The sequence below is a fragment of the Sturnira hondurensis genome, unplaced genomic scaffold, assembly GCF_014824575.4.
Source record: "Sturnira hondurensis isolate 20B ecotype Veracruz unplaced genomic scaffold, ASM1482457v3 Scaffold0006496, whole genome shotgun sequence".
NCBI classification, from domain to species: Eukaryota; Metazoa; Chordata; class Mammalia; order Chiroptera; family Phyllostomidae; genus Sturnira; species Sturnira hondurensis.
In genome coordinates, this window is record NW_028079127.1 from 14989269 (window position 1) to 15011552 (window position 22284).

The 22284-nt window shown below is 42.2% G+C and overlaps 1 long non-coding RNA gene across 1 annotated transcript; it reads right to left on the reverse strand.

Moving 5' to 3' along the window:
* Positions 1-10555: 10555 nt before the first annotated feature.
* LOC118989395 (uncharacterized) lies at positions 10556-20109 on the reverse strand. Its single transcript, XR_005067007.1, has 3 exons — positions 20006-20109; positions 11550-11642; positions 10556-10631 (listed from the first exon to the last, which is right to left on the reverse strand). It is a non-coding gene; the product is annotated as an uncharacterized LOC118989395 (long non-coding RNA).
* Positions 20110-22284: the final 2175 nt, after the last annotated feature.

Sequence of the window (22284 nt, forward strand, 5' to 3'; positions counted from 1 at the left end):
TGTGTTCAAACTTGCCTTAGCAGAGGATGGTCCCTTTGAAAAATGTCCCAAGTGTGGCCCTCTGCTGCCATGTCCTGTGTCACTTGGGAATAACAGCTTTGTGCAGAGCAGCAGGAAAAGTCGTTAATTATAGCGAGTTATCTACTCAGGGTTCATGGAAAGTTATTTGAGAAGTGTCTTTCATTACATTTAAATAAAAAGAGTTTATAGTTACCTGCTGTTTCTGACTTCAATGTTAGCAGCCATGAAGATGACACATGTATTTTTAATAATTCCAGTCTTTTGACGTTTGTTGAAAACTGATGGATGGTACAATATGGTTATTTTCAGTGTTCCAAGTGTGCATACTGCTGCCATCTCATGGGCATTCTGGGGAAGGACACCTTAGTGCAGGTCAGCAGGAAAAGTGATTGATTCCCCAGGAATATCAACGACTGTTGGTTGCAGTGTTATTTAGAAGTGTATTTCATCACTTTTAAATGTAAGGACTTTTCAATGACCATTTGTTCCTGATTTCTACATTAACTGCAGTAAGAGCCAGAATTACACTGTATATAATTTTATTTCTTTGTAATTTGTTTAATCTTGGTTTGTTGGCTCATTGTGGTCAATTAGGGAAATGTCCTAAGTGTGGCTCCCTTCCCGTCTCAAGTGCATCTTGGGAAGGACACCTTAGTGCAGGCCAGCAGGAGAGGTTGTCAGCTGCAGTGAATGACCTACGAATGTTGAATGGAATGGTACTAATTCATGGATGTTATTACTTTCGTATAAATGGACTTTGTAGTTCACTTTTTCTCTCTCCCCCACGTACAACAGCAGTGTCTTTATGTCAGGTAACTAGGCGCCTGTTGTGGGCCAGACCTGTGTTCATGTTTCAGCTGTGTCTTTGTGGTCCAATGTCCCGTGTGTGTCGGCCTCCTGGCAGCATCGAGGTCCCTCTTGTGTCCACGTCCTCGCCACACTAATGTCCCAGCCTCGCCAGAATCATGATTGTGTGTCNTCATGGATGTTATTACTTTCGTATAAATGGACTTTGTAGTTCACTTTTTCTCTCTCCCCCACGTACAACAGCAGTGTCTTTATGTCAGGTAACTAGGCGCCTGTTGTGGGCCAGACCTGTGTTCATGTTTCAGCTGTGTCTTTGTGGTCCAATGTCCCGTGTGTGTCGGCATCCTGGCAGCATCGAGGTCCCTCTCGTGTCCACGTCCTCGCCACACTAATGTCCCAGCCTCGCCAGAATCATGATTGTGTGTCTAGGTCCGCTCTGCTTTGATGTCCTGACTGTGCTGCCATCCTGTCTGTATTTGTGTCCCTTCCACATCGCTGTCCTGCGTGTGTCGATGTCGAGGTCCTGCTGCTGTGCTGCCTGTATTTCAATATCCCGTCTGCATTGACGTTCCCACCGCGTGGAGATCCATCCTGCTGTCCCACCTGCGCGGATGTCTCGGCTGTGCCGCTTCCCTGTCTTTGTCGATGTCCCGGCTCCCTTGGTGTCCCAGCCGCCCCTCTGTGCCGACTGCCTCGACAAGACAACTCAGCTGCGTCAGTCACCTACTACCTATCACCCACTTTACCTCTGTGGGAACCTGGTTCCTCCTCATCCCAAAGGTCCTGTATTGATGCCGCCCCACTGATTCATTTGCACGCGTGCACGTATTTAGGTTGAGTATCTGGTATTGACCTTGTTATGTTATTTTGACTATTATCCCAGGCGTTAGAGCCAACATGATTTGTGGAAAATAATCCCTTTTTAATCTCCCACAGTTTGGAAAAGCTGGCAGTGTGGAACAAATGGTGAGACAGTGCTAACTCCTGAACCTGTTGCAGCTGAAAGATCATGAATGTCTGTTCTCCAAGGTCAGCATTCTTTTTGTTCACCGTGTCTTTGGCCTATTCCTGCTGGGTTTGGTAAAATTTGGAAGTTTGCATTTGGAGAGACAAGGGTTTTATTTATTGAATCGCAGGGCTGTTTACAATGGGAGGATCCGGTTCAGCTCCTGCCTCTGGCCTCTGGCAACGGGCACCCGGAGTCTGTCTCCAACTCCAAATTCTGGCCATGGCATCCTGGGTAGAGATAAACATCCTGGTTACAGATCTGCGTCCTGTGTCTAGGGCCTGTGCTTCAGAGTCAAAATGTATTTGGTTGTGTGTCTGCAGTCCTGCACCTCTAGGATGTAGCTTTGTGTCCTGGGTTTGCATGGGAGGTCCATGTGCCAATGGACATTTAGGCTGTCGTCTGTGGAATCTGGCATTAGAAGTGTCTGATGTCAATCCCTGGCATCTGGTCTTTGACCTTCGGACCTCATGGTCTAGCTTGGGTGAGGGCACACGGCTTTGGGTCAGGGCCTTTGAGCCTGGCATCCTGGTTTTGGTTTGGGTCCATTCCAGAGTCCAGGTTTTTGAGTCAAAGGTCTGTGTCCATGAACCTGAGTTTGGCTCTGGTGTGTGGTGTCTGTCAGCAGATGATCATTGTGTCAAGTTCAATGCCAACATGAGTCCCAACAGCTCAAAGCCCCAGAGCCAATACTTGTAAGGGACCAAGAGACAGCCAACCTATCGGATGCACAGTTAAAATACTGGTGATCAGGATGCTCACTGAACTGGTTGATTTTAATCGCAAATTAGATGAAAAAATGAAGGCTATGCTAAGTGAAATGAAGCAAAATGCACAGGGAACCAATAGTGATGAAAACAAATCTGGGACTAAAATCAATGGAATGGACCAGAAGGAAGAAAGAAATGACCAAACAGAAAAGAATGAAGAAATGAGAATTCAAAAAAATGAGGAGAGGCTTAGGAACCTCCAGGACATCTTTAAACGTTCCAATATCCAGATTATAGGGGTACCAGAAGGGGAAAAGAAACAGCCACGAGTGGAAAACTTATTTGAACAAATAATAAAGGAGAACTTCCCCAGTCTGGCAAAGGAAATAGACCTCCACGAAATCCAGGAAGCTCAGAGAGTCTCAAAGAAGTTGGACCCAAGGAGGAACACACCAAGCCACATCATAATTACATTAGCCAAGATGAAAATGAAGGAGAGAATCCTAGAAGCAGCAAGAGATAAGGGGACACTCACCTACAAAGGAGTACCCATCAGACTGTCAGCGGATTTCTCAAAAGAGACCTTACAGGCAAGAAGGGGCTGGAAAGAAGTATTCCAAGTCATGAAATCCAAAGACCTACATCCAAGACTGCTCTATCCAGCAAAGCTTTCATTTAGAATGGAAGGGCAGATAAAGCACTTCTCAGATAAGATGAAATTCAAGGAGTTCATCATCACCAAGCCCTTATTATATGAAATGTTAAAGGGACTTATATAAGAAAAAAGAAGATGAAAAATATGAACAGTGAAAGGACAGCAAACTCACAGTTACTAACAACCACACCTAAAACAAAAGTAAGCCAAGAGGACAGCTAGATCGGGAATAAAACCATAGAAATGAAGAACACATGGAGGGTTAGCAACAGGGGAGTGGGAGGAGGAGAAGGGGGGGAGAAGGTACAGAGAATAAGTAGCATAGACGGTAGGTAGCAAATAGACAGGGGGGAGGGCAAGAATAGTATGGGAAATACAGAATCTAAAGAACTTGTGACACATTGACATGAACTAAAGGGGAGAATGGGGGAGAAGGGGTGTGCAGGGTGGAGGGGAATGAAGGGGGGAAATGGGACAACTGTAATGGAATAATAAATAAAGTATATTTTTTTAAAAAGAAGTGTATTTTAAAATGTCTCAAGGTATGGACTGCCCAGTTACCTTTTGACTGGTTTCCAGATTAGGGCAAAGGGAGCAATGAACGTGTTTTATGTGCCATTTGTTGGAGCTTGCTGCATAGTGTAATAGGCAGGTTTTTAGAAGTTCCAAGTGTGCTTGACAATCAGTTGTCATTTGCTGTGTTTGTTGCAGCTTACTTAAACAATGAAGAAAATAAAATCTATTTAAAATAAATTTTAACCGAAGAGGTTAAAAAAATAAAACTGCTATCATTTTGTATGAAAAAATTGAACTAGCCCTTTGGCCTGGCCAGGAATACGTGTCCCAAGTGTGCATCTCTGCTGCCATCTCGTGGGTATTTTGGGGAATAACATCTCAGTACAGGTCAGCAGGAAAAGTGGTTGATTGTAGTGGAATATCAGTGACTTGATTTTTTTAAAGACTGTTTCGAGGTACAGGTCTCAGGTCCCAATGTCAGTGATCAGTTCTTGGGATCACTTTTTATGAGCACATCATCTAGACCAGACACCGGATTTGGGGGTTCACCATCGGTTCTTTTCTTTGACTATATCTTTAAATTACTCTGTGTATAGAAAAGATACTTATTTCTATATGTTATTTACCACACAATTTACTAAGTTGTATTATTTATAATAACCTTAAGTTGATATCCATGAGTTGTCAAGGTAAATAATATATCATGAATAATAAAATTATGTTGGTTTAGCTGTATAAAGCATAAAAAATAGTTAAAGCTTGGAATAAAACATGAAGATATGAAGAGTTAAAAATGTGCTAGTTATATGTTCATTAATAATTACATAAAATAGTAACATGTTTCTTAGCGTTGTAAATGAGTTCAGGACCTGGAGCAATCAATGGTGGTTTAGAAATCAGAAGTACTTTGTAAGTAAAATTGTGCCCCTTGTAGGTTATCTGAGGAACTCACAATATGGCAATGTCCACATTTTCACAAGGGAGAATGTTAGATGGTGAATTCTGGAATCTAAAAGAGTAAGATTGTAGATTATAAGTAATTTTAAGAAACAATTATTGCAGAGTGATTTATGGACAATGCAAGGAGACAGTGACCCTCAGTGCTGTGGTTTATCACACTGTGGTTCAGTCTCTTAAGGTGTCAGATCTTCCTTGGCTTCTGAACTTTCATAGGTGTCTTCTTAGCCAAGGACATTCCTCCTTCCTTGCAAGATGGCTGGCATTTTTATTTATTTTTTGTTGTTGTTCTTTAGTTCTCAGCCTCCAGGCTGCCTGTCCAAAGAGAGGCGTGATTTCAGATCTAGGGGCAAAGTCACATGCTGTTTGTATTCTAGTGGACTCTTCATCCTGCTCCATAGAGAGTAGGGTTTCTCATTGCTGAGACTGGGGGATTTTTCTCCACATTGTAGGTGCTTATTAGCAATTGTTATCTGTATTCAGTGCATGAAAGTAACTTCCACCTTAACCCCCCTAAGGACAACCTGAAAGGTCTCCATACAATGTGCCAAATGTCCCCTGGGGGAAAAGTCAACCTTAGGTTGAAAACCACTGATTTTTTTTGAAAATTGTATTTATTCATTGTTAGAGAGAGGGGAAGGGAGGGAGAAAGAGAGGGAAAGAAACATCAATGTGTGGTTGCCTCTCACCTGGACCCCACTGGGGACCTGGCCTACAACCCAGGCCTGTGCCCTGCCTGGGAATCACCTGGCAACCCTTTGGTTCCCAGCCTGAGTTCAATCCACTGAGGTACACCAGCCAGGGTAAAAGCCACTGATCTTGAAGCTTTGATCATCTTTGGAACCTGAGTGATGTGGCCTCGATATGCAGTATTTTTACCATCATTCCACACAAATTATTTTCTAATTCCAATTGTGATTTATTTTGGGGTGGTTATTTAGAAGTATATTTCATAATTTGTAAATATAAGTATTTTCTAGTTATCTGTTGTTACTGATTTCTTAATTAATGGCAGTGAGAGCAAAAAATACACACGCACACACACAAATTTTAGTCCTTTGCAATTGGATGGACCTTGCTTTCTATCACTATATGGTCAGTGTTTAAAAAAGTTTTCAGGGTGCTTGGAGACCATCTGTAATGTGCAGTTCTGGGTTGTAGTGAAGTACTTATGCACATTGGATGCCATTTGCTTCTCATGTTATTTTAAAAATATTTTTACTATTTTTGTGGGTTTTATTGGCTCTGAAACAGAACCTGCATGATGGTTTGTTGAATCACCTATTAAGATTATTATTTTGTGTATTTTTCCATGTAGCTCTGTTCTATATAATTTTGAGTTTATGTTATTAAGTGAATAAAATTTGGAACTAACTGGTACATTGAACTTTCTGCTATGAAGTACTCCTGTTTATGTGTAGTAGTGTTTTTTTGTCTTCAAGTCTACTATGTTATTATATAATTTTCATTTGGTTAATGTTCATATTATATTTTCCTGATGTGGATCCTGGCGGGCAGCATCTGTGTGTGTTGTGGCTGCTAGTGAACAAATACACTCGGACAACAGAAGTCCTGTGGAGAGAAAGGGATGGCATGGCCACTCTCTGAGAGAGAGAGAGGGCGAGAGGGTCAGAGGCCTGTGTCTGGAGAAGCTTTTATTGCTTCTCTGGGTACATTACATGCAGGGTAGTCCTCATTTACTATGCACAGGTTCACTGCAGGGGACTCCTTTTTACAGTTAGCAAAGGAAAAAATGCTGCTAACTGTTGGGGTGGGCGGGGATAGGAGGAAGCTCTGGCTGGACTTTGCCAAGACGGACATCCTCACAGTAACCTGAGTCCGAGGAAGAGACCACCAATGCTGTATTGCTGCTTTGTTCAGAGGGCACCAATCCCCAGCTCCCACGGGGAGCCAATGAAAATAAAACCCCACAACGTTCCCTGCTTGGGTGCGACTTCCCTGGCCTCAATCTGCAGACCGTGGCACCTCACCCGATGCACAAATCCCAATAAAGCTCTTTATTGCCTGACTTTATGGCAGATTGGCATTTCTTTCTCTGCGGAGCCTAAGAAAACCTCTCACTAATTACTTCAAAGAGAAGAATGTTGCAGACCAAGGGGAAAAGTGGTTGAACCAGTCACACTCCATGCTTGGGAGGGTTAGCTCAGATTTTAGGAAGTTGCAGTAAGCCCTTCTGGCCTCAATTCAGGGTGAGGGAGTTTTAGCAAAAGAAAGTCTCATAACAGTCTAGGTGCAGTGCAGGTCTGACTCCCCACAGGAAAACCTCTCTGTGGGCGTGGTCCTGTGTGCCACTTGCTCCCCACGGGTTTTCCACGTGAGTGCTGAGCTACATTTCCACACATGAGAAACAGTTCCCTACATTTTCTGCATTCTTTCACTTTAGATCTTTTTGCATATTGCAGATAGCTCTCAGGGTTTTATATTAGTTACAAGTGGCTACTAAAATCAATCAAGGAATTGATTGTGGCAGAGGATGTAATGTAGGAGGGCCAATATTTTTCCTATTCAGTTGTTCCAGTATCTTTTATTATATTACAAATACTTTCCCACAGATCAAAGGGAGATCTTTGTCACAGAAAGTTTCTGTCTGACTTTGCATTTATTATTGGATTTTGTATTCTGTCCCATTAATTTCTCTATGCAAAGGTCATTCCCCCACTGTTTAGATTAATGTAGATTTATAACACAATGCATAGTTACGTTTGGTTGGGCTAGGTTGTATTTATTAATTTGCTTTTCCAGAAATCTCTTTTCATTCCTCATTTTAATAAGTGTACTGAAAATGAGTTTGTTTTAGTTTTAAAATGTTGCTGTTTTAAACTGTATCACAATAAATTTATAAGCAACTTTGGGGAATTGACATCCTTATGTTTTTTATCAAAGAATACGATATTACTTTTCAGTTGTTCAAATGTCTTTATTGCTCTGTGATATTCCCTCTCACAGTAATAAATTTTATTATGCATAATCATTACATTGCCTTTTATGATTCATCGAGGTAAATAAGCTATAGTACAATAATAAAATTGTATTTAGTTATGTAAAAGTAGACAGTGTTTGAAAGAATGTATGAAGAAATGAGTTAATGTGAAGAGTTAGAAAAAATTTTGTTGCTGTTCATTAGTGATGAAATTAAATAGGACCAGGATACTGATTTTTAAGTGAGTTCAGGGTTTGGACCCCTGGTCTTGTAGAAAGCAGAAGTGTTTTGTAAGTGAAATGGCGCCCCCTCTAGGTTATTTGAGGAACTCACGATATGACAAATGTATTTTCCATAAGGGAGATTGTAGATGGTGAACTTTGGAATGTACAAAGCAAGAGTATTTACTGTTAGTGACCTGACAGAACAATTATTAAGGAGTGACGTGTGAGCAATGACAAGAAATCCATCATCCTCACACGCCTACGGAGCTTCACCACCGTGACTCAGTCTCCCCAGGTGTGCGGTCCCTTTGTTACCGAACAAGGGTCCGAGGGGGGGGGCAATACTCGGCCCACCGAGGGATGCCAAAAACTGCTACAGAAAACAGGGGCTCCTCCCAAGGACGATACTCTAATATCTATAGGGTTCTTCTGTCCGCCGCCAATTGGAAACACATCTCTCAATGCCAGAGATTTGTGAAAAGGAAACAAAATGTTTATTTAATGCTATTTAGGCCTAATGCCTTCCTTAAAATATTAAAGTCTTTAAGGGTATATACCTATACACACACACACAGCGCTCCCTTCTCCCACTGTCCCAACTCCGGGTACCGTAAATCAGGAAAAGAGCACACGTCCGTTTTCAGGTCGCTGGCACGTGAGCTGTGTCGCCTGCCTGTCCAGGCAGGATCTCCAATTAATCCAAAGTCATGCGGCACCTTCTACTGGCAAGAGTTCTTTGTACCAAGTTCCAGTCAAAGTCTCTCCTGCTTTCCAGGCTACTCAGCCAAAGGGAGCACGCCAAAGCCGTGTGGGCCTCTTCTACCAAAGCCGCGTCTTTCTTCTTCACCTGGCCGCAGGGATCTCCATTCTGGCAAAGTTGCGTGGTTTTCTCTTCCACCTGGCCAAGAGGGGGTCTGCACTCTGCTGAAACTGCATGGCTCTCCCTCCTAATGGCTACAGGGGTCTACATCTTTCTAAATAGCGTGGCTCTCCCCCTCATCTGGCCAAGAGGGGGTCCTCACTCTGCTAAAGCCACATGGCTCNAAACCTGTAAACCCTTGAAAAGTAATCATCTCATGTCTAAAACCATAAAGCAGGTTTCTGTGAAACCAGTTATATTAAATCAAGCAAACTAAATAATGCAATGATGACATACATAGTATGGGTTACATAAGACCCGAAATGCATGAGGCTGCTGCTTCCATATCAGGCATACCCTTCCAAAGCAAAACTGGTGAACGTAAATGAGTAAATGTGGTGTCCTCCTGATTAAAAAATTCTGGGTAGCAGGAGAAGCTATTCACAGCATAAGAAGACCACCCACAAAATTGAAGAAAAAGGTTGCACATTATACTTTCGATCAGACTCTTTCTTCCACAACAAAGAGCTGTATGACTCATCAATGAAGAGACACCTATATTATTTTAAACGTTTTATTTATTTATTTTTAGAGAGGGTGAGGAGGGGAGAGAGAGGGAGAGAAACATCAACCTGTGGTTGCCTCTCACATGCCCCCTACTGGGGACCTGGCCCACAACCCAGGGCATGTGCCCTGACTGGGAATGGAACCAGAGACCCCTTTGGTTTATAGGTAGGTGCTCAACCACTGAGCTGTAACACCCAGGCAGACATTTATATTTTTAAAAAGCTTGACTAGTCCCTTCTAATGAGAAGGCATTCATAGAAGTGGCAAAAAAATACCAGAGAAGATGTTCCATGGCTACATCCCAGCACAATACCCTTTCCCAGACCCTACAAAGGCTATAATGAGAAAGCAAGACTGAGAAATGTTTATGATCACAAACTAATATTAGAACAACTGACCATTTCTTTTGTTAATGTAAAATATTGCAGACCTTGTATAAAATGGTTTGACGTTTCCTCAAAAAAAATTATCCTACTCTGTTCAATACCTCTACTTTCAAACACAATCTGAGAAATTGAAGACAGATGTCATGACAAACTTATACATGATTATTCATAACAGCACTGTGAATAAGAACTGAAAGGTAGAAAGCATTCAAATGTCCATCCACAGGTAAACAAATACACAAAATTTGGTTATTCTGTCACCGAAAAGGGACTGGACCCAAGGGGGGGGTTGCCCTGGAAAGGTCTCACGTGTGTAGGTTCTTGACGTCCTGCAGCAAAATTTCACAACACAAATCTGGGGAGTTTCAAGAGTTTGTGTATTAACAATTCCCAGTCAGGGCACATGCCTGGGTTGCAGGCCAGTTCCCTGCAGGCCAACTCCCAGCATGGGACGCACAAAAGGCAACCATACATTGATGTTTCTCTCCTTCTCTCCTTCCCTTCCCCTCTAAAGATAAATAAATAAAATCTTTTAAAAAAGAAAAGAAAAATAAGAGAAGTTTAAAAATAAAGAGTTTGTATATTAAATCCAAGGGCAGTGAAACAAAGAAAGGACTTCAGAGAGAAGAGGCACAATCACAGCAACAAGAGTGAGCACAGGCAGAGCTGCTTCTTGAGAAACAGAAAAGCTAGACGCAAAGAAGGTCCTTGGAGACAGGATCAGGGGGTGAGACCAGACGAGCTGCGGCTGCTCCCCTGACTGCAGGCCTTCTGGGGACCTTTGGAGATAGGGAGAAACAAAGTGAAGATAGGCAGCAAACAAGAGAAGGGAAGGCACATGTGTGCTCAATGAACAGCTCACACGGGGTCCTTTTTTTAGGGTTTTACCTGTTTTCCAATGTTGAAGACTTTAGAGGAGGTCTTAGAAGAGTCATCTGCACAGAGTACTCAGCTTTCCAGGGCCAGGGGTGTCACTGATGTGCTGATGCAACAAAACGAGCACACGGAGTGATCAGGGTCCTGCTCTGGGGACCTTCTCCTTCAGAAAAGTCACCAGAGAAGGGCTGGGACTGAGGTGGGTCTTCCCCTGTGTGGTCTGGAATGTGTGAACCATTTGCTCTCAAGTGCCCTTGGTCAGGGAAGATAAGGGCCTCAGATTTATTACCTGGCTGTAAATTGCTAGGCCTTATTTAGCTATCAAACTCACTTTTGCCATTCCACTTGCCAAGGAATTTTCCTACTTTTTTTACAAACCTACCTCAACTCCATACACTTGGGGATTCATATTGGCATTGAGTTTGTCAAAATGGTCATCTGTTGACAGACACCAGACAACAAAGACAAACTCAGAAGCCAGCACACAGACCTTTGACTCCAAAACCTGGACCCTGGAGTGGACCCAAACCAAAACCAGGACTGCAGGCCCAAAGCCCCAAACCCAAAGCCTTGTCCCCTCACGCAAGCCAGACCATGAGGTCTGAAGGCCAAACACCAGATGCCAGGGACTGACATCGGACCCTTAATACCAGATTCCATTCACCAAAACCAAAAGCTTCATCTGCACATGGACCTCACATGCAAACCCTGGACACAAAGCCACATCCTAAGAGGTGCAAGACCTTAGACCCACAACCGAATACATTTTGACTCCGAAGCACAGGCCCTGGACACAGGACGCAGATCTATAACCAGAACACCAAGGCCAGATTTGGACTTGGGGCCCTTTGCCAGGCCCCTGTTGCCAGAGGCCACAGGCAGGAGCTGAACCATTTCCTCCCATTTTAAACAACCCCGTGATTCAGTAAGATAAAACCCTTGTCTCTCCAAGTGCAAACTGCAAAATTTTACCAAACCCAGCAGAAATAGGCCAAAACACTGAGTCAAGAAAAAGGATGCTGACCTTGGAAGGCAGACGTCCATGATCTCTCAGCTGCAACAGGTTCAGGAGTTGGCACTGTCTCACCATTCATTCCACACTGCCAGCTTTTCAAAACTGTCGGGGATTAAAAAGAGATTATTTTCCACAAAACTTGTCAACTCTAACACCTGTACAATAATAATTAAAATAACATAAGATATAATCATAAGATCAATACAAGATATTCAACATTTAATACATGCATGAGAACAAATGAATACCAGACACTGAGGTGTGATATCAGGTATATAGGACCTTTGAGAGTGTGGGGAAACAGGGTCTTATAGAGGTAAGATAGGAGATAGAAACAGGGCATTTATGAAAAGTGCAACCTTCGTGAAATGTTACTTTTTGGTAGGCAATCCTACAAACTACAGTATGCAAACTAAACTAATAAACTTTTCCGAATTTCATTAACGTACTCATTCAGATGAAATTAGGTTGCTTTGCTAAAATTGTTAAATATTGTGGCAACAGCAGCAGACACAGCCTGGGAGACCAGCTGCCAGGAGGGCCCTGCATCGCCCACAGGGGGTCAAAGGTCTGAGCATTGCTGTCCAGTGCAGTGTGGACTGTCCTCCTCTCCCTGCAGCCCGTGGAGTGAAGTGGGGCCCACGAGTGCAAGGCAAGTGACCGTGAAGCCACAACCAGGAGGCGAGCCATGGCCACACAGGTGGGACAATAAGATTTGTCATCTGAAGTGACACATGACATGGCAGCAGAGGGCTGCCGTGGTCCGGCCGCAGCTCATCTAAGGGTCCTCAGGTGAGAGTAGGCGTCGGTGCTGGGTAACAGGAAACTACACAGCTCAAAGGCAGGTGAAGCACTGTTCTGTTTATTGCAAGTACAAGCTGATCTTTTATATTTTCATTTTTGGCATAGATTAACATTTACAGGTGTACAGCATGATCAGTTAAGCAGAAAAAATCAATACAACAGTAACCAGGAAAAGTACGAAAGTTCCCATAGCTTCAGTTATGTTAAACAAAAGTTATTTTGACTAGGAAAACCATTAATCAGACAATTTGAAATAGTTCTATGTATGCAGTTTGAATGTCTTATTGTTTATTAAAGTTCTCAGAAATTGTCATGGGCAACAGGTATGCTTAGACCGAGCAGAGGTTAGGAAATTCATTATAAGCCTTTGTAATATCTAACTTAGCTATCTATCTTGCTGTCTAAAATGTTTTTTGTATACTGAGGACTCTGACTCCTTGGTAGTTGTTTCTAAGTGCTTAGTTTGTAATAGCTAACCAGCTTCTTCTGTTCTTATGCCTGTCTAATTCTAATTGATATATATTCCTATTCAAGGTAAAGGAGGGGCTGTTATTCTAACAACTCTTTAACAATCAGGGGCTATTTTCTAAAGGGGTTTTTGCTATTCTATGAGGCAGTTCTGTGGGAATACATATTTTTCCCTGAACTGTTCTTTCTTGGGTGGCTTTCACAGGAACAAATAAGTAAAGTACGATGCCTTAATTCAGCCAGGGTGATATTGCTTAGGACTTGAGCCAACTGTTGTTTTTTCTCTGAAAGTGGTCATTAATTCTAGGAGATTCCAAATTATCAGAAGTACAAAGGTTAGAATACTAAGAAACAGTAAGAATAAAAGCAACACCATATATCCACTAATGCCACGTCCGGCCTGCTGGAAACGCTTCTGTGAAGCCGTCATCTCCAAGTCGTGACTGTGTCAACCGACATGGTTAGAAAATGCTTCTGTGAAGCCTTTGTCCCCAAGCCGTGACTGTGTCAGCCGACCTGGTTAGCATTGGACGTGGCATCCCCAGGCTGTGACTGTGTCAGCCGACCTGGTTAGCATTGGACGTGGCAGAGGGCCACACTTGGGACATTTTTTTCAAAGGGACCATCCTGTGCTAAGGCAAGTTTCGACAAATTTCAAAGCACTGAAATAATATACAGTATGTTTCTTTCTGTCATTGCTGTTAACATAGAAATTAGGAACAAAAGGTAACTAGTTAGTCCTTATATATAAAACTTACTAAATACATGTCTGAATAACATTGCAATCAACATTCATTGGTATTCTACTACAGTCAACCACTCCTCCCCCACCAGCCTCCCCCCGCCCCCGCCCCACCTCCGCCGCCACTAACATGTTATTCCCAAAAGGCCCACGAGATGGCAGCAGAGAGGCACACTTGGAACGCTACCATTTCCTTAGCCAAAAAGTTCATTCGATTTTTAGGTAAAGACACAATGAAAGAGACGTTTTTCCTTTTCACCAATAATTTTATTGAACAACATATTCACCATTTTGTCCCACTACTTTCTGTAGTCTTTCAGGCACTTTCATAATCTCATCTTCCCAAAAGTTTTCATCTTTTGGGCAAGCCAATTAAAAGCCAGTTTCAACAAGCAACACAGCACTGAAATTATATACATTCCTCTAAGTGCTCCTACTACACCGAAGCTAGAATTCACTAAAACCGAGTGACGGGAAAGTCCTTATATCTGGTAGTTATGTAATACACTTCTAAATAAACACAAAAATAAATAGCCACTAAATAACTTTGAATTACAAAATAAACTGAATGGGGATAAAGATACCACATACTAAAACTTATGAAAAACATCTTCATCCTTAAATGCACAGTCTCAAAATAAAAGCTGAGAATTTACAATTTTTGTGCCCATACTTATAAGCTAAAATAGTAAGTGAAATCCAGAGAAAGTAAACAGAAACATGCACATTGACATATCTGCAAGTGCATATACATAAAATGATGGCCATTCTTTTTAACTCTTGGGTAGAATTTTGAATAAATGTTTTCTCATTGTTTAAGTAAGCAGCAACTAAGTAAGTTAAAAATGCTTTTCACCCACACTTGGAACTTTTTAAAAAGTGAGTACATTTAGCTATCAAGCAGGTTTCAACAAATGTCTCATAAGCTATGTTTATTGCTCTCTTTGCCATTAATCTGAAAACCAGTCACAAGGTAACTACAAAGTCCCTATATTTAGAGGTTTTAAAATACACTTCTAAATACCTTCCCAAAATAAATCACAGAGTGGAAAATAACTTACATAGATAAATAGTAAAAATACTGCATGCCAGACCAAGATCCTTCTGATTTCAAAAATGAAAGAAGCTTCAAACTGTGTCTCAACCAAAGGTGATTTTTGCCCCCAAGGGAACTTCAGGCAATGTACTGACCCATTTCAGATTGTCCTGGGAGGAAAGGAAGTGAGGGTGTTGACGGTGAATAGAGGTATTGGATGCTAACAGGCACCTACATTGCAGAGGACAATCCCCCAGGAAAATGAATTCTCTGGCCCAAAAACTCCATGGTGCTGAGAATAAAAACCCCTACTCTGCATCATGAAGACTCCATTAGAATACAAACACCATGTCCCTTTGCATCCTACATTTCAAAGGCTGCCTTTCTTGGAACAGGAAGCCTGAAGCTGAAACTTAAAGAACAAAAAATGCCAGCCACCTTGCCAACATTGGGGAGAATTGTCCTGGGCAATAGGTCAGGAGGCAAAGGAAGATCTTTCCACTCAGGAGACCACATCACACTGTGATAACAGAGTAGCCATCCGAGGATCCCTGCTTCTTTCCATTGCTCATACATCACTTTAATAATAATTCATGGTGTCACTTAGAACAAAGAATCTTACTCTGTTAGATTCCACACTTGACCATCTGAAGTTTTCCTCTTTGACAATGTGGACATTTGTTACCTTCTGTGTTCCTCAGATGACCTACCTGGGGCACACTGCCTGTCACAAAATACTTCTGATTTCTGGAACACCATGCTTCCAGGCCCTAAACTCATGTAAAATGCTAAGAAGGATGTTACTATTTTATTTAGTCATTAATATGCTTATGAGTAATGAAGACAATTTTCCTAACTCCTCACATTACCTCACTTCTTCCTGTTTTCTTTCAGGCTTTAACTATTTCTAGGTCATGTACAGCTACAACCATGTAACGATCATTATTGCATGAGAGCAGGTTTACCTTCATAACTCATGAGAATCCACAGAAAAGTACCACAAATAGAATTTAGTGTAGTGATGGGAAAATACCATGCAGAAATAAATACATAGAAATAGTCAATTAAATATGTAATTTTTTTAAAAGACTCAATAACAACAAAATAGGTAAAGAAACAAACAAACCTGGGAATAAACTTAACAACAATGTACAGGATCTGTATGAACAAAACTGGACATTGCTATGCGATAACAGACACTTTAACAAATGAAAAATATCTTGTTTTTGGTCTAAAAAATGGATATCATTGTATGATATCATTGTAGGATACATTGTATACCTGATACAGGGTGCAGCCAAGGTGGGGGGGCCAAAAGAAGATTTGGAATGGGGTCCAGAACTCAGAGTGTATAGGCATATTGGAGAGACATATAAGATGTCCTCCCCCCTCCCCCACAGGTGTGAGTTGGGGGAAGGGACACATGGAGCAGGAACATGCAGGGCTGTTTTGTACAGCCACAGGCCTTGTGGCTAATCCATGGCCTGGTCATTTAACATATCTGTAGCCTTGGTGGGTCACTTGGATATGTTAGGTGGCTGTGGCCAGGCTTGGAGCCAGGGGGATGAAGTCACTTCCTCCCAAGATGTAACTGGGGCAGGTCCCCTGAGTTACAGCACCTGCGTGGGAGCTTGGAGAGGATTGGCTCCAGGACATGGGGCCACACCTGCCCACACTCACGATGGCAGCCCAGTAAACTGGTAATAATACAGAAATACTGGCAGGTGTGACTGATCGTGAGGAGTCGGAAATAGGGGTACAGAGGAAGATTGGTGTGGAGATTTAAACCCAGACATGGCAGCCATTGGAGAGAGAGCCACACGGTTTTGGAAGAATGTAGACCCCTGCAGTCATGTAAGGGAGAGCCACACGGTTTGGGGCAGAGTGGGGACCCCCTCTTAGCGAGGTAAAAGAGGGAGCCACGTGGTTTTGACAGAGTGCAGACCCCCTCTTTCCCAGGTGAAAGGGAACACCACGCAGCTTTGCCAGAATGGAGATCCCTGTGGCCAGGTGAAGAAGAAAGACATGCATTTTTGGTGGAATGCGGACCCCTGCAGCTTTGGTAGAAGAGGCCCACGTGGCTTTGGCGTGCTCCCTTTGGCTAAGTGGCCTGGAAAGCAGGAGAGACTTTGACTGGAACTTGGTACAAAGAACTCTTGCCAGTGGAAGGTGCTGCATGACTTTGGATTAATTGGAGATCCTGCCTGATGCCAACACAGCTGATGATACCAGCAGCCTGGAAAAATGGATGTGTGCTCTTTTCCTGATTTACGGTACCCAGAGTTAGAACAGGGGGAGAAGGGAGCGCTGTGTGTGTGTGTGTGTGTGCGTGTGTAGGTGTACACCCTAAGGGACTTTGGTATTTTAACGAAGGTGTTAGGCCTGAATAGCATTAAGTAAACATTTTGTTTCCTTTTCACAAATCTCTGGCATTGAGAGATGTCTTTCCAATTGGTGGTGGACAGTCGAGCCCAGTAGGTATTAGTATACCATCCTTGAGAGGGGCCCCTGTTTTCTGTAACAGTTTTTGGCATCCCTCAGTGGGCCAAATATTGCCCCCACCTTGGACCCCTGTTCGGTAACATATCCATTTACCAAATTTATTTATAACTGAAATATAATCTAGATAAGTACAGAAATGTGGTCTCACAGGAAGTGGCCAACTAAATTGGACCTGAGACATGTACCCCAGAAACAGTCTGGTCCCCCTTTCCTGCTCCCCACAGGGTGGCTGTATCTGACCCCCTCACCACCCCTCACCTTATAGACCCCACGCAGGTCACCTCCTGCCCCTGGACTGCATTGTTTGCAGCACATTAGGCTGTGAGCACCACCTTGTGACGATGGAGACCAGCAGCCCGCAGCGCCTGACCTCCAAGACCTGTAATTGTGCATCCCCCACCACAACTGCCCACCTCTCACACCTGCCAGCCTAAATTTGCCTCCCCCCAGCCCCACCCACATCTGTGGCCCCTCTCACCTCCATCCCAGTCCTGCTTCTGACCTTAGACCCCGCCCCCTTACAAACTATATCTGTAAGTTTTATTTTTCGTGGTCCATTTAAACAACAATAGCCAGGAATCAGGTACACTTGTGGACATGCAGTGTAATGAAGAAATACATTAATAATGTATACTTTATAAAAATAAAGACAGCTCTGAAAAAGAACTTGTCCAGACAATAAAAATAAAAGACATAAACTGGGAGAAAATACGAATGACCTAAAACATGGGGTGAAAAAACATCAAAAGTGAAAGAATGGGAAAAGATACACAGGATGGTGCAAAAGCAGCTTTACAGTTATTCACATGGACAATAATGTCATAATTATTAAATAGTAAGACAACAATAAACTTTGTTTTTCATTCTCACAACTCTAAACCTACTTTTGCCCCACCCTGTCTTATGCAAACATAAACCATCTGAAAATTACATACTAACATGCAGTGGACTTCACAGTAACAAGCATGACTAGAGACGAAGAGCACTTCATACCAATGAGTTTAATTTACCAGGAAGATCCAAATTCATAAACAATGTCATAAACATAAATTATATACAACAGAGACACAAAAATGTATAATCATAATAGATTTAACAAACCTCTCTCATCAGAAATACAGCATTCCATTTTCACAAACAAGAAACCACCTCAAAAAATTCAGTAAGGATATGAGAAACACCATGACCAGCAAATCGGATTCAACATTCACAGGTAACTGACTGCACAACTTTTCCTGCTGCCCTGCCCTAATGTGTAATTGCCAAAATGACCACTAGATGGCAGAAGAGATGCACGTTTGCAACATTTTTTTACACTGACCATATTGTAATGAAGTTTCCAAATAAATTCAAAGGATTGAAATTACATGAAGTTGCTGGCTCTCGTTGTAAATAATCTAGAAATCAGTTGTAAAGGTCACCAGAAAATTCTCACATTTAGAAGTTATGAAATTCACTTCTAACTAATCCTCCAAATGAATCACAATTGGAGTTAAAATATCATTTCAACTGAATAATATTAAAATCCTTAAAAAACCTGAGAAATGTAGAAATAAATCTGCACATTAGAGGAAAACAGTTACAAATTCACGTGTTTTGCACCCATACTACAAACCCAGAAAAATAAATTAAATCCTGGAAAGTAGAATAGAAAGAGGCAAGGACAGATGTCTGGAAGGGAATATACTTAAAACAACAGCAGCCATTACCTGTTTGGGTGAGATTTTGAATTCAATTTTATCTTTCTGTATAATTCAAGTAAGCTGTCACAAAAATAAAAAAGCATTCGCAGTTTGGGTAATAAAACTGTACAAGAAGAAAACTTGGCATAATTTAAGAATAAATAGACTGCTGTGGTAACAACACCATAGGCCTTTTCTCTGCTCTCCCAGCCCAATCTCCTCCCTCAGAGGGGCCCCTTTTTCCAAAGTGCAATTTTTTGTGTGCAAATGCAGCCCAGCAGAGAGGAAATGACAGGCCAAGACCTGAAAGAGCAGAGCAGTGCTGGGAAGCACAGCCTGAGGGGGAACTTGCCCCAGGGCTGCCTCACTTGGGGGGGTGGGCCCTCACAGCCAAGACTCTTCACAACTGAACAGCAGCAGCACTGGGCTGACCCACACAGGTGCTGCTTCATGATTCACCTGGAACAACACTGAGCTTCCTAACAGCCATGCTGCACTCACACCCATTAGTACCAAAACACAGCTATTTGCACTAAACACAGTTTCTTTCTTCCCCAGACCCCAACTCTGGAACTCCTCCTGGCATTGCCTTGGAGCCAATGACCATCAGTTCACAGACACCAGATGCCACAGACTCAGGACCAGACACAGGCCCTAGACTCCAGAACCTGGGCCCCAGAGCAGACCCAGAACCAAAAGCTGAACCCCAGACTCCGGCCACAATCCCAAAACTGTCCCCACGACACGGGCCAGACCATCGACCCTAAATGCCAGGCCCGAAATGCCAGAGAGTTATGGCAAATGCTGGACACCAGATTCCACATATTAGAGATAAGAGCCAGAGCTGCACATGGACCCTCCACACACCCACCCAGGACATGAAGCTGAACCCGAAGAGACTCCAGATCCCAGACACACAGACACTGATTGAACCCTAGACCCCAGACGCAGGGGACAGACCCAGATCTGGAACCAGGACTCCACAGCCAGATTCCAGAGCTGCAGCTGGACAATGGAGCCCAGTTGCCACATGCAGGAGTGGAACTGAGTCCTCACCATGCAAACAGAGCCAGGAGCTGATAAAGTCCAAGCAGCTGGCCTCAGAAATAGTTTTTCATGCCAATGCAAATGTATAGGGAAGAAAATAACTCCTGACACTACTAAATTACACCAAGCCCTGCAGAAATAGACCAAAAATGCTGACAGAGCAAAAAATAATAATAATGCTTACTCTTGCCGGGAGAAGTCCATGATCTCTCAGAGGCTGCACTTTCCAGAAGTTAGTGTCCTGGCCATGAATGTCACATGGCCAGCTCACAAAACCAGTCACATGAATAAAAAAATTACTTTTGTCATATCTTCTAAGTTCTAACACCTGGAATAACAATCAAATTTACATAATCCAATTAATGGGAGGTTTCCAACATCTAATACATGGGCAAGGGAAAATCATATTAAAATGAACACCAAACATAATGAGGTAATATTGAGCATATGGGGTATTTTGGAAAATGGAAGAACAGAGTCTTAGATTTCACAGGTCAAGTCGGGGACATGCAGGTGATTTGGAAAAAAAGGCAGCATACCTGCCAGGTCAATTTCTGTTGGGCAACTCCCACAACTTTAAGACACAGGAGTACAGGAAGACAGTCCACAAGCTCCTGCTAGGAGTCTCACTGTCTGAAGCTGAGGTGATTGTGCTGAAGCTCTCTCCCTAAACCAAGCTGTGGCAACTAAACCTCTTAGGAAGAAATGAGATGACAATCGTAAGGAATTTCTCAGTCTTCCCTTTCTGAACAGCCAGTTTAACATCAACATGCCAAGTGCAAAATGCTGGCCCTCTCATGACCGCCCCTGATACTTTACATAGAAGTTTTATATCCACAAGCTACATGAGTACATTGTTCCACATTTCACTGACATGACCATTCAGTTTTGAGAATCAGTTACTTTACTCAAAGAGTTAAATCTTACTTAAGTAAATGGTGACAGGCATGTACTCCCCAAATTGGCCCCACATTAAATACCTGACTGCTTGCTTATGTGGTGGGGAAACAGCCTTTCCTGGAACCTCAAGAATCTTTGGGCTGCTCTAATAATCCAACAGGTATGACACAGATTAGCAAATGAAAATAGCCAAATGTCAGACATACACGGCCAGGACCACCTCACTCACAGGAGAGAGTCAGACACCCCCCACACAGAAGAGCATAAATGAGGCAGCAGTGATGTGAGGGGGCGTGGTCATTTACTATGATAAAGATATCTCCTTAGATCTGCGGGAAAAATATCTGACATGTAATAAAAGCCATTGGAACAACCGAATGGGAAAAATGTTGGGCCCCCTACATTACATCCTCCACCAAAATCAATTCTTTCATTGATTTCAATAGCCACTCATAACTAACATAAAACACTGAGAGCTATCTAAAACTTACCAAGAGATATAAAGTTAAAGAATTGGAAAAATATACTATACAAACATGAACCAAATGAAAACTATATAACATTCAGTAGACTTAAGGAAAAGAAGTGAACCACTACTACAAATAAAGATGAGTACCTCAGATCAGTAAGTTCAATGTACAAGTTAGTTCCAAATTTTTATTCACTCAATAACATAAACTCAAAATTATATGCATGGAAAAATACACAAATTAACAATCATAATAGGAGATTTAACCAACTTCTCTCATTCAGGTTCTGTTTCAGAACCAAGAAAGCCCACCAAAAATAGTAAAAATATTTTTAAAATAACATGAGAAAAAATGGCATTCAATGTGCATAAGTACTTCACTACAACCCCAAACTGCAAATTACAGATGCTTTCCAAGCTCCCTGGGAGTTTTTCTAAAAGCTGATCATATTGTGATATAAAGCAAGTTCCAACAAACTTTAAAAGAATGAAATTTATATACATTTTTATATATTCACATATTTATATGTGTATATGTATATGTAATATATATGTGTGTATACATAAACATGTATATATTTCTTGCTCTCACTGCCATTAATCAAGAAATCAGTAACAACACATAACTAGTAAGTACTTATATTTACAAATTATAAAATACACTTCTAAATAACCGCCCAAAAATAAATTCACAACTGGATTTAGAAAATAATTTGCATGGAATGATAAGTAAAAACACTTCTTACCAAGGACAGATCACTCAGGTTCCAAAGATGATCACAGCTTCAAGCTCAGTGGTTTTCAACCTCAGGTTGACTTTTCCCCCAAGGGCACCTTTACCACATTGTATGGAGACCTTTCAGACTGTCCTTGGGGTGCGGTTAAGGTGGGAGTTACTGGCATGCACTGAACAGAGGTGAGGGTTACTAATAAGCACCTACAATGTGGAGAAAATTCCCCCAGGAGAAAATATCATCCACAGCAATGAGAAACCCTACTCTCTATGGAGCGGGATGGAGAGTCCATTACAATACAAGCAGCATGTGACTTTGCACCCTAGATCTGAAATCATGCCTCTCTCTGGACAGGCAACC